The sequence below is a fragment of the Protomyctophum bolini genome (genome assembly GCF_963924005.1).
Source record: "Protomyctophum bolini genome assembly, chromosome: 5".
Lineage (NCBI taxonomy): Eukaryota > Metazoa > Chordata > Actinopteri > Myctophiformes > Myctophidae > Protomyctophum > Protomyctophum bolini.
In genome coordinates this window covers 34,583,369-34,596,328 of record NC_137866.1, presented here as the reverse complement: position 1 = coordinate 34,596,328, position 12,960 = coordinate 34,583,369, and the positions used below count along the sequence as shown (strand labels likewise).

The window sequence follows — 12,960 nt, the reverse complement described above, 5'->3', positions numbered from 1 at the left end:
CTGGGACGTGACGGGAACATCAAACAGTGGTGTCACGGGGGGCTAAATGCCTGCTGAACCGACAGCTATAGGCTAACGGCGCGCCATATCCCTGCTTTGCGGGAGCATGGAGCTGTCAGGTTGTGGCGCGGGTTGGTTTCTTTTTTTCTTCCTCGTCGTCAAATTACAGCCATGTAAGAAGCTTTGGCCTTTATCCCCCTCTAGTCTCGGGGCTCCCTCGCTTTAATCTGGCTTCCCGAACAAGCCCGGGTCAGAACCTCTTCATGTGAGACCGGGGCTAATTCCTCCCTGTGCACCCTGGGATTTGTAGTCAGCAATCCTCTGACATGCACCTTGAGAGAATAGGGAAAGAATGAGAAAAAAAAATGAAGAAAACGGAGAAGAGTCAAGTCCTAGGGCCCGCCTTCTCGGCGCTAACACGATAAGGTTAATGAGGAAGAGGAAGGAGTCTTGTCCCCGCGGTATACTCCCCGCTGTCCCGTTCACGCCGAGCTTATTGGATCTTAAGCCATGACTCCTATACTTAGTTATGAGGGCGCTGCGTATGGAAAATGGTCGGTGGATGCGACACAGCGTGAGCTTGTATGGCTGTATGCTGTTTTTGCGCACCCCGGGAGCATGAATTAGGCTTCAGCCCCATGCCTGTACTCAGCTGAGCACCAGATGGGAGGAGGTCATTGACGAGGAAGGAGGCGCCGTCACGTGCCTGCCTCGGCTAGCAGCTTTTAAAGGGGAGGGGGAGGGATGGGCGGGCTGGGGGTAGCTGCGCTGGGAAGGCTGGCTGGGGGGTGGGTGGGGGGTGGGGGGGTGGGGGGGGGTGTCAGTGGCTGTGAAGAAGTCCCACTGGATCTGATTATCCTCGTTTTAGCTTATGAGGCTGGGGTTGGGCAGGAAGTGAGTTGGGGAGGGGGGTGTGTGTGTGTGTGTGTGTGTGTGCTGCAGAACAGCAGGCTAATTAATTACACATTGGCTTGTGGGAATATTCTGCCTAAATGCCAGTCAGGTCCCTGCGAGGCGACGCACTTAACAACTTGGAGTATGGCGTGCACGCACACACTGTACTGTACTGTACTGTACTGTACTGTACTGTACTGTACTGTACTGTACTGTACTGTACTGTACTGTACTGTACTGTACTGTACTGTACTGTACACATGCTCATGCACACATATACAGTAGCGCACACAGAGGCTACATATTGCACAAGTATAATTGTGTGTTCCAGTGGCTACTTGGCCAAAAGAAAATTAAAGCTGAGGACGTTTTCTGCAAAGCATGTCTATGAAGTAATTTCATAATTTGTGAGAACAATAACAGGACGTTTCGAGGAAGCAATCTGATTGGTTGAAGTAGCCATCTAGCGGTGCTTCCCAACAGTGTTTTGTCGACTAAAACTATGACTAAAATATTAGGAAGGGACTAGTGGACTAGTGTAGATCGACTATTTCCAGCAAGTGAAAAGATCAGCCATTACGACAGCATCAAGGCCTGCCAAAATACATTTTGTTCGACTAAATCAACTGTACATTTAGTCGACTAAAATCTTATGATATTTAGTCGACTAAAACTAGACATTCCAGGGGACTAAAATGTGACTAAAAAGTATTATATTCAAGAGACTATGACTAAAACTAAAATAAAAACGTGCCGCCAAAAACTACACTGCTTCCCAACGAGCATGATGGAACACCTAATCGAAACATGCAGAAATCAGCTGTGCTGAGTCTCGCTGCTCTCCCAGAGCGGAGTCGACTGGGTTGCTGGGTTAGCGATTTTCTTAGGAGCATTTTTGGTCTTGTGGCTACATCTGTCATTAAAATAATTATGACTTTTTAGCAAATATCTTGGTTATAATGAAATTGAGTTGACGTGAAGCACTTCCCAAAAGGGAAGCTAGGCCTAGGCCATGTGCATACGTACGTGTGCCGGCGGTGGACACTTAAGTAAATTTACTTAAGTAAATGTACTTAAGTACTGTACTTGAGTACAAGATTGGTATTAAGAACAGATTTACTTAAGTAAATGTCCACCTCTGCGTGCCACACACGCACACACCCAAGCACACACGCACGTACATACGTATGTATACATTGTCTGTCCATCCTTTTGTCTGCCTGTCCGTCCGCCTGTCTGTGGGTAATCTTGCAAACCTCTTCTATACCAGTCGGCACCAAACTTTCTTGTGCAAGCTTCCAGTAGGCCACGGCCACACACATCTCTTTATCTCTCTCACACGCACGCACAGTACACGCTCCGTGACGGACGCGTGCACGCACACGCACACACGTTTATAGTCAGATTTCTAAAGTCTAACTGAAGAAACATGGAACACAGCATGAAAACACAATAGAAACATGGAACACAGCATGAAAACACAATAGAAACATGGAACACAGCATGAAAACACAATAGAAAGACAGAAAATGACACACAACTGCTTTCAAGGCCTTGAGAGCAACATGCAGGTCCAAATCAGAGTTGACTTTTTATTTTAATTTTTTTCATAATTTTCACCTGAAATCAAGGCTAAAGCAGAAGTCACCATCTATTACAGATCAGACATCATAGTAGCACTTTAACGCAATATTGCCACACACGCAAAGTCTCGTGCTTGCAACCGCCTTCGCCTACACGAGATTGAGTGGTTTGTTTAATGTAATTTAATCATTAATTAATAGTAGAATTAAAGGTATATTCAGTGATTTCACTTAATTCAAATATCACTTCTTTTTTTGTTTTGTTGTGATAATCCTCCCTGTCTCCAGTTAACCGTAGGTTTCGTTTTTGGCTTGGTGGCAGGGCCTTCTGCCAATCATGATCGAGCGGGGGCGGGCCTTGGTGTGTGTGCTGTTTGCCTTTCACGTGTCCCCCCACTGTAGTGCGTGCATGTGCACATCTTGCCCATAAAAGGGACAAGGACGATATAGAGATCGCCATATATGGCCAGGTAGGAAACATACAGTACACTGACAGGGCAACATATACAGTATACTGACATATAGGCCTACAGAGATCTCCATGCTGTAAAGAGCTATAACCGTCTGATCAGAAGATTGACGTATGTGTGATGGCCAAATATCGGCCCCAACTCTATAGATGTGATGGCTGCATAGCGGCCCAAACCTCTAGGTAATCTAATTTGAATGTGTCACATGCAGTCATCTACTTTGCTGGCTACATTATGACAGTGAATCCAGGGGTCCTCGACCGTTGTTATACCAGGACCCTACTTTATGAAGGAAATGTGTTGGTGACCCCACACTTGATTCAGTGCAATACGAGTAAGACGCGCAAACGCGGGAAGCGAACGCAGCTCGTACATATTTGGGTTTCGGACGTATAGCTGCTTTGGGGACTCCTTATATGGTGCCCCTTTTGTGCCCATATATGGAGCTAAGTGGACCTGGCCCCTTTTGTGCCCATATATGGAGCTGAGTGATTGCTGATGCAACACACTCCATATTTGGATAGCGGGACAGACACACGGACAGACAGACAGACAGACAGACACACAGACATGATCTGCTAGGTCTCATTGCGAACCCAGTGAGCACTTACTATGAGACCTAGCAGGTTCACCCTATATGGGATGATGTTTGGATGGCAGCTACCCTCGGAGCTTTGGCCGATCAACTCAATTCGGTAACAATAAATGTACATATATATACCAGTAAGACGCGCAAACGCGGGAAGAGAACGCAGCTCATACATATTTGGGTTTTTTTAAGATTTTTTTTTAAGTTATTTTTTTTTAAGTTAAGTTATTTTTAAGTTAAGTTTTTAACTTAGCCATAACCATATAAGGAGTCCCCAAAGCAGCTATACATCCAAATATGGAGTGTGTTGCATCAATCACAAACAAGTCACTCAGCACCATATATGGGCACAAAGGGGACACACACGGACACACGGACAAACGGACACACAGACAGACATGATCTGCTAGCACTAGAAGGTCTGAAGAAAAATCTGCTAAATTAGCATGTGCTTAAATTCACATTTTCAGATGTCAAGATTTTCTGAGATGATAGAATGGTGATGGATGATGATGCTCATGGAAGGGGAACCTTCTGAAAGCTTCATGGGCAAAGATAATCAACTTCTAAATAATACAAAAACGGTCAAAATGACCTCTTAGACCTTCTAGTGCTAGGTCTCATAGTAAGTGCTCACTGCGTTCACAACGAGGCTAAATGTTCCTCTCAAAGTGAAACGTACGTATACGTCTACTACAGAATAAAACATTAAACGTAATCATACACATAAATGCACAAGAATGTACCGTACGTTGTTAACTTCATTGGCAGTTGTCGAGCAGTTAAAACAATGACTGTTGAATTACTTTGTCATGATACGTGACCTATTGCTGACTCTCTCTCTCCTTCTCTGGCGTTGACTAGTCTATTGCTATCTCAATGAAGAGGAACATGATCTGTATTCTGTACCATAGACATGCTTTTATGTAAACTTCTTGATGAAGCATAGTTTCAGGTAGGCGATGGCGGGGTAGAAGACAGCCATGATAAGAGCCATGTGATTCTTCCACAGAGCCCAATCAGTGTATTCTACTCCTAGATACTCCAGGTACTGTTCGCCTGTGCACATTAGGCCAGCTAGGCTCACATTGCAGTTGGTGGAGACATCGGACATGATGGTATTGGGCATGACAAGGTCATCGCAAAACTTCAAACCCACAAACTCGTTGATTTTAAGGGCGGCCAGACCATAGCGAGGAATGCTGAAGTACTTGGCCCAGGCCAGCCAGTACTCGACTGTGCGCAGGTTCACCAGCAGATCATCATGAAGGCGAACACGATGGTCATCAAGATGTTCGCTCTGGTCGTCTTTGACCTCGAAGAAGGTAGCGCCCACGATCAAAGCCAGGATGATGTTCACTATCAGCTGAGCCACTGAGGTCTGTGGGTTCAGCACGAGATCCCATAAGGTTCTCCTGAACACCCAATGGAACTGGTGAACGAAGGAGGTGTTGTAGGTGATGACGTGGGACCTTGGCGGGGTGATTAACCCCTTACCGTTGGTGATGTGCTCCAGCTCGGCCTGCGTGTCCCTATAGTTGCTACTGTTCCTCTACTCCTCCGACAGGCACTCTTTGATGCTCTTCACGGGGCTGCACAACTCCTCGATGTCCAGCTCTTCAGAGCCCGGCATCTTGGTGACGGCGGTAGAGTCTCCGTTGATGATATCCAGGAGTCTGCTGGGTTGTTGTGAGGTTCACAGGCATAGCCAATGTTGCTGAAGTAGTCAAGAGCATTCGGTGCAGGCCCGTGGTACACCATTCGGCCGCCAACCAGCAAGGTCAGGGTGTCAAAAAGTCTGTAGATGGAGTATCGCGGTTGGTGGATGGTCATGATGACGGTATGTCCGTGGCTGGCCATCTTCTTCAGCAGCAGCAGCACGGAGTTGGCTGTGCTGGCGTCCAGGCCCGTGGTGGGTTCGTCTAGGAAGAGAACGGAGGGGTCCATGATGAGCTCCATGCCTCTTCCTCTCGCCGCCCGAGATCCCCCGTTTCATCTGCGAGCCCACCTTGGAGTCGGCCACCTTGGCGAGTCCCAGCTCCTTGATCAGGTGATTGACGCGAGCCTCTTTCTCGCCCTGAGGCACCGAGCTAGGGAGGCGCAGCGCCGCCGATAAGCGGAGGTTCTCACGCACCGTCTGCCTGCCCATCACCAGGTCGTCCTGAACCACGTAGCCCGAGAGACACTTGAAGTTGGGAGGCTGCGGCGCCCCGTCCACCAGCACCTCCCCAGAGAGACCTGCCGGGTCCTTCCTCGCGGCGAGGATATCGAGGAAGGATGGCTTCCCGTCGGTCCGAGGATGGCGTTCAGACCGGGTCTCATGATTCCGTTGACGTCCGTCAGTATTTGCCTGTGTGTGGTCGCCGGACTTGAGCCCCACTTTGTACTGGATGTTATGAAAGCTCAAAGTGGAGCCAGACGGCTGCCTGGGAATCTCGACAACTGTCATGACCTTTTGTCAGCTGAGCACGCCGATTTATATAGAGACTTACAGCCAACTCGGTGGATGGGTTCAAGTTCACCGCCACTTATATTCTATTCTATATTCTATTTTATATTCTTCACGTACTGTATGTCGTAGATATGATATATCAGACAACTGACATCACATAGTTTAAGGCACACGATGTCCAAGATCCACATGGGGGCCAGTCTGTTCTCATGTGGATCCTTTTTTTTCTGACGGAAGTGAGTGAAAACGGTTGGTGTCGCCTCTGCATGCCGGTAGCGCAGAGAGAGAGAGAGAGGGGGGGGGGGGGGGGGGGGGGGAGAGACACACACACAGAAACAACATTCAAATGTCAGTAAAGGAAACGTTTCTTCCTGCTCGTGCTGTGTGGGGTTTTAGGACGGTTGATGCTACTTTGTCACTGTATGGAATAATGTATGAGGTTAATTCTGGAGGGCATCATGCGGCTCTAAGAGCTACGACAAGGAGGATAACATTCCTGCATGCTCTTGGAATGCACGGAACCTTCCATTAACATCACGTTATAAGTGGTGGTGTTCATTTGGCTTGGAGATGAGATCATGTGTTGGATTTTTTTGGTGCATATATATATATAATATGTAAAACCAATTGTAAGCCGTATATATGCGTATACTCTGCCCTCTCTCTCACCGTCCTGCGGTAAGACTTGGAACACCGTGTTAAACAGCTCATCCCCGTGAGCATTAATATTTACATATTGACGTTATATTTAATGTGTAGACCCCCAGTCTGAGGGGTCCTTGAGAGCCCCCACTCCCCACCACGACCCCCAGCAGCGGCAGCTCGACCCCCTGCCTCGCCTGCTTCCAGCCTGGGTAGACGGATGTGTGTTTGTTCACTGGCAGACAGATGTCATCTGAATCACCCTCCATCCCTCACAGAGTGGCAGCCTGCTGTGACTTCGCACAGCAGCCAAGCAGTAATGGGTGTGTGTGTGTGTGTGTGTGTGTGTGTGTGTGTGTGTGTGTGTGTGTGTGTGTGTGTGTGTGTGTGTGTGTGTGTGTGTGTGTGTGTGTGGGTGTGTGTGTGGGTGTGTGTGTGTGCGTGCGCGCATCCATCTATAATGGGTGCATTGGTGGTACAGTACGTACAGTAAAGTATGCATGTTAATTCCTCATCATCGGAACGCATACATTAGCCGCATCATGTATTTGGCGAGTTCCACCGCATGGCCGTCAGACAGACGTAGAAGGAGGAGGGGGGTGGGGGGGGGGGGGGGGGGGGAGCTAAATGGACAGTGATGGTGGAGGGATGGCATGGACGGGTGGGGGGGGGGGGGGGGTGCAGAGTCCCACCATATGCTGCTCCGGCCTCCGTCTGGCTGGGCAGGCTCTGGCATCCCCCTCCCCCTCCCAGCACGGCTCCTAGCAAAGCCATAGGCGTAACATGCCTCCACTCCCTTTTTACAGTATATGGCATCGACATGTATATGCATGCGTGAATGTGTGCGTGCCTTGCGTGCATGCACGTCTTCAAGTGTAAAGTGTATAAGTGAAGCAAGTGTGTGCAGTGTGACTGAATTAAGCAGGGGATGGGGAGATTGTTGAAAAGGTTAATCGAGCTATAATCGGTTTAATAGAATTATTTGTATTTTATGATATATTTATTTATTTAGGGAGGGGGGTAGTTGTCAGTGAAAGTTGTAGAAGTGCATAATGATGTGTTAACATCATTGACTGACTTCCATACAATTGTGTGTCATTTCAGCTTCGTATTGAATTATTTGTCCCCCATGCAATGTTCCATTGAATCTATACACACACAAAACACATACATACAAGTAAGACTCGCAAACACGGGAAGCGAACGTAGCTCGTACATTCGTTTTTGTGTGTGTGTGTGTGTGTGTGTGTGTGTGTGTGTGTGTGTGTGTGTGTGTGTGGGTGTGTGTTTTTGTGTGATACAGCCGCGCCCTCTGGTGGCGGGCAGGTGGTGTTACAGCGTGACACACAGACACACAGACAGACATGTTCTGCTATGGTCTCATAGTTAGTGCTCACTGCGTTCGCAAAAACGAATTTGTACATGTCTTTAGATACAGTGTAGCATAATTAAGTTCAAACAGTGCAAAGTCCAATAGTGCTGCAACAGTTGATTATTAGAGTGGTGCAACTATACTTGTATTGTTATCGTTACTGTACTGTGCGCTGTACTGTATTGTAGCCTACTTAGTTGTACTGTCACTGTACTGTACTGCTAAAACCTCAGCTTCCCATCATGCCACCTGTTGGTACTAAAAACAGACAGACAGATGGACAGACATAGGGACACACATTGCTGTTCCTTAGAGTGGCTGCACCACTCAAAAACAAGTAATTGAGGGGCCACTCCTACATACAGCTTTTGTCCCCACAAAATGTCTGCAACACAAACATTAAATACCATTGACAATGAAGGGAGAATTTACGTCGTCTTGTCCCCACACGTCTCATATTTGCCATCGTCAATGAAAGGAGAAATTAGGTAAAATGTCTGCCAAATATGACGTAAATTTGTGGCAACAGGCATTCTGATTGGCCAGTATGAGATGATGCATGATGATGTACGACGATAAGAGTGCATCTCACTTCACACAGGTGTGATTTTTGATCAATATAATTACTAAGAGCCCTGCATCTCCGGTTATCCCAAATAGGACCCCTTCCCTTATCCACCCAAACAACTTCACCTGTAACATGGGGGAGTCACTGACTGCAGTCACTGACTGTGTCCTATCCCTTCTTCCTGGCCCGGCTTTGCCAAAATACTGGCTGACCGAAGGGGAGGCAAATGCTCTTTTTCTTCCTCATTTCATCCCTCTGGAGTTCTATCTCCTGCACCACAAAGGCTCTTTGATATCCTCCAGGAGGATGTTAGAGAGGAAGCCTTTTATGATAAGCCAAGCTGTGTCAACCCTGACAGCTGCAGCGCAACATGTACCGCAGCGTTGTTTTCGTCGGCTAAAACTTAAGACGAAGAATGTCCGTTGACTGCCTTTTTTTTTTGCACTGACGAAAACTAAATGGAAACTAAGCTATGATGACTAAAAGTAAGACTAAATATATTGACAATTTCTTCAACAAATATAAACTAGACTAAAATGTGAAGGGACTAGTGGACAACATATCCAGACACAAGTCATTTTACACTTGCTTGCATGCTGAAAATAGCATATCTACAAGCTGTGACGCGTTGTGAGCTTGTAGATCGGCTATTTTCAGTACGTGTAAAATCAGCCATTACGACACCATCAAGGTCCGCCAAAACACATTTTAGTTGACTAAATCAACTGTAGATATTATGACGACTAAAACTAGACTAACACTAAAACATTTCAGATTACTAAAATGTGACTAAAACTAAATTTTATCCGGAATCGGTTTGTGGGGGTAACAGTCCCAACAGAGATTTCCAGTGTTCCCTTTCCAGAGCAACATAATCCACTGCCAGGGGGTCTGTTAAACCCAGTGGGACGTGCATAGAGACACGCTCTATGAGGATGCTAGATGCCCGAACCACCTAAGCTGGCTCCTTTAATGCTAGTGTTAAAGCGTAGGAGTGTCTGTTCTACTCTCTCTCGCATGACTGAACTTCTCCAGCCACCCGTCTGAGAAAACTCATTCCGGGTGCTTGTACCCACGACCTTATTCATTTGGTCATGACCCAGTCTTATTTGTGTATCCCAAAGGTCAAATTAGCCTTCGTGAATTTGACGGATAAACAATTACCTCAAGAACACTTATCACTTATTTGCCAATATCTCATTTGGCTGACCAGTTGAAACGCTTTTAAATCCATTATCGGCCATTGTTGTTCCTGTAGTTACTGCACTTTGTAGGCAGCATGGATGACAGGGAAGCACCATAGGAAGCACAGGGAAGCACCATAGGAAGGACCATAGTCCGTAGTGTATTTCAAGAGCACTAATGGCCCTTGCAATGAATGCTAGGAATAGTTTCTGGCAGATATTTTTGCCTTTTCCTGGTGGTTCCTCCTGCTGTAGGCCTGGAGTACTGCCACACTTTCATTGTTCCCTCCGATCTCTTTACCACTCCAGCATGGGACAGTGCCCACTTTTAGTTTTTAGCTAATCCTGTTCAACTTCCCCTCCTTAATTACCTGACCCAGAATAGTGTGCTGACCGTGCATAATGTTTTCCACCTCAATGTAAACTATTGTTCTTTACAGCCCTCCTTCCTCTACAATCAGAAGCAACATGTCCATACTCTGAAAACAATAACACCTGAGTGGCGCTCTCTCAAAGGGCCTGACCCCAACATTATAATACAGCATTAAAGTACAGTACATTCCAAAGCCAGACCTGGGGTGTTATAACGTGTTCCTTCCACGCGCTATGTCCGGCCAGGGAAACTCTCCCCTGTCAGGTGAAAAGAAGCAGCTCGTTTAGTTTAGTTTAGTTTATTTCGAACCTTTCACATAACAATACATAATACATTATACATTATACACTTGAGTGGCCCGAAAAGGTGTAGGCTGAAGCTAAAAGCCTATAATTTCCTACCCTATTGGTTTACAGAAATAATAATAATAATAATAATAATAATAATAGAGCTGACAAAACTGTCAGACAGTAAACTAAAAAAATAACAACAATAATAATAATAATAATAATAAAGTAAAAAAGAAGAGAAAACTCAAACCTCATACATTATTAGTTGTATGGTCCGTTGCAGCGTGACAATATGGAAGTATTGTCATCAAGCTGCACCAAACCACACCACACTAGCTACACCAGGTGGAGAATCCATAAGTGGTCATACAGTTTGCACATTGATTTTGTGTATGGAATGATAAGACTCAGACCCTATACTGCTTCTTTGTACATTACTTACTAATAATTGCATTTGTATTTATTTAAATGTATTTAATTATTTGGTTTTAATATTTACTAATACTTATTTCTAACTAGGATACTCTAATGTTTTATATCTATTTATTACCTTGGATTTAAACATTTGTTTTAATTTGGTGACTGATGAGCACATTTTCAGATCCTTGGCTTCTATGCCTCATGCATAGAAGGAGGCATGAGGTCAGTCCGCTGCCCCCCCCAGGTTGGCAGAGGAAGTGTAGCGCCCATGATTACATTAGATAATTGGCACTGGGTGAAAAAACTGGGTTGCAAAATGGTGGGATAAAATGTAGTTCACTCACTCACCGACGGACGGACGAATGGACGGGAGCGCTCCGGCTGGCCTGGCGGAGACCAACATAACTTAAGAAGTAGTGAAAATAGCCGATCAAGAAACATGAGGTCAGACCGTTGCTCTACCCAGGTTGGCAGAGGGAGTGTAGCGCCCAGGATTACACTAGACAATAATTGACACTGGGTGAAAAAAACACACCTGTATGAACTGAGGCTGAGCGGTGCAACTATAAATGTTTTGTTATAGTCACTGTACTGTACTGTGCTCATCCAGACCCCTGCAGGAACGCTACCTGGGCGCCAATCCGGTTCCAACGGGCCCTGTGTCCCAAACGCTCAAGAAATGACAGCGTTACCGTGTGGGGGTCCGTGTGTGGGTCCGTGTGGGGGTCCGTGTGGGGGTCCGTGTGGGGGTCCGTGTGGGGGTCCGTGTGTGGGTCCGTGTGGGGGTCCGTGTGTGGGTCCGTGTGTGGGTCCGTGTGTGGGTCCGTGTGGGGGTCCGTGTGTGGGTCCGTGTGGGGGTCCGTGTGTGGGTCCGTGTGGGGGTCCGTGTGTGGGTCCGTGTGGGGGTCCGTGTGTGGGTCCGTGTGTGGGTCCGTGTGTGGGTCCGTGTGGGGGTCCGTGTGTGGGTCCGTGTGGGGGTCCGTGTGTGGGTCCGTGTGGGGGTCCGTGTGTGGGTCCGTGTGGGGGTCCGTGTGGGGGTCCGTGTGGGGGTCCGTGTGGGGGTCCGTGTGTGGGTCCGTGTGTGGGTCCGTGTGTGGGTCCGTGTGTGGGTCCGTGTGTGGGTCCGTGTGGGGGTCCGTGTGGGGGTCCGTGTGTGGGTCCGTGTGTGGGTCCGTGTGTGGGTCCGTGTGGGGGTCCGTGTGGGGGTCCATGTGGGGGTCCCCGGCAATTTTCGGCTTATTTTCATTCCGACATTCTGCATAATGAGTATTTTGCAGAATGCCAATACTTTTGTACTTTCTGTACATGTTGAATTCCGGACTTTTATTTGTATCAGAGTATTTCAACAGTATTGATACACAACATAAGCAGTGGACGCCGGCCGGGTTTATCCTTTCATTCCCACCCCCCACACACACCCCCTGACACCCCCTCCCCCTTTAATCTCTCAAGACTGTCGACCTTCACATTGCCTAGTACATTTTTGTAGTTTCACCAACGATGTCTGTCTGGCACCTGCCTTGTTAAGATTAGATTGAATTAGGAGATTTTTCAAAGAGCCGCTCTCTTCAGCCCAGCGGACCGTGAAATCATGCGGTACAGCGTCTGGCTCCTGCCTGGTGGCTTCTCTGGTAGAGAGACAGAGAGAGACAGAGAGACACAGAGAAAGAGAGAGAGAGGGAGAGAGAGAGAGAGAAAGGGGGGGGGCAGGCAGGCAGGCAGGCAGACAGACAGACAGACAGACAGACAGACAGACAGACAGACAGACAGACAGACAGACAGAGAGACAGAAGGAGACAAACAGAGAGAGAGACAGAAGGAGATAAACAGAGAGAGAGACCGACAGAAGGAGACAAACAGAGAGAGAGACCGACAGACAGGAGGGAGAGAGAGAGAAACAGAGAGAGAGAGAGTAGCTGTAGCTGTGAGAGCTATAGCAGCAGAAATCCCAATTCAAGCATGCAGGGCTGAGGCGGTGCCACAGGAAAGGGACCCGTGCCAGTACGTGCCCTTGATCAATGCCACCATATGGCACAGTGATCCACAAAATGTCAGTCTCCTTGTCACCCCGAGAGCCGAGCACAATAACCCCCCGCTGTGAGAGGTAGCCAGACACATCTGAG

General features: G+C 47.4%; 1 pseudogene across 1 annotated transcript; it reads right to left on the bottom strand.

Moving 5' to 3' along the window:
* Nucleotides 1-4,458: 4,458 nt before the first annotated feature.
* Nucleotides 4,459-5,985, bottom strand: LOC308315087 (broad substrate specificity ATP-binding cassette transporter ABCG2-like; annotated as a pseudogene). Its single transcript has one exon. The product of its transcript is annotated as a broad substrate specificity ATP-binding cassette transporter ABCG2-like (transcript).
* Between the last annotated feature and the right edge of the window lie 6,975 nt (nt 5,986-12,960).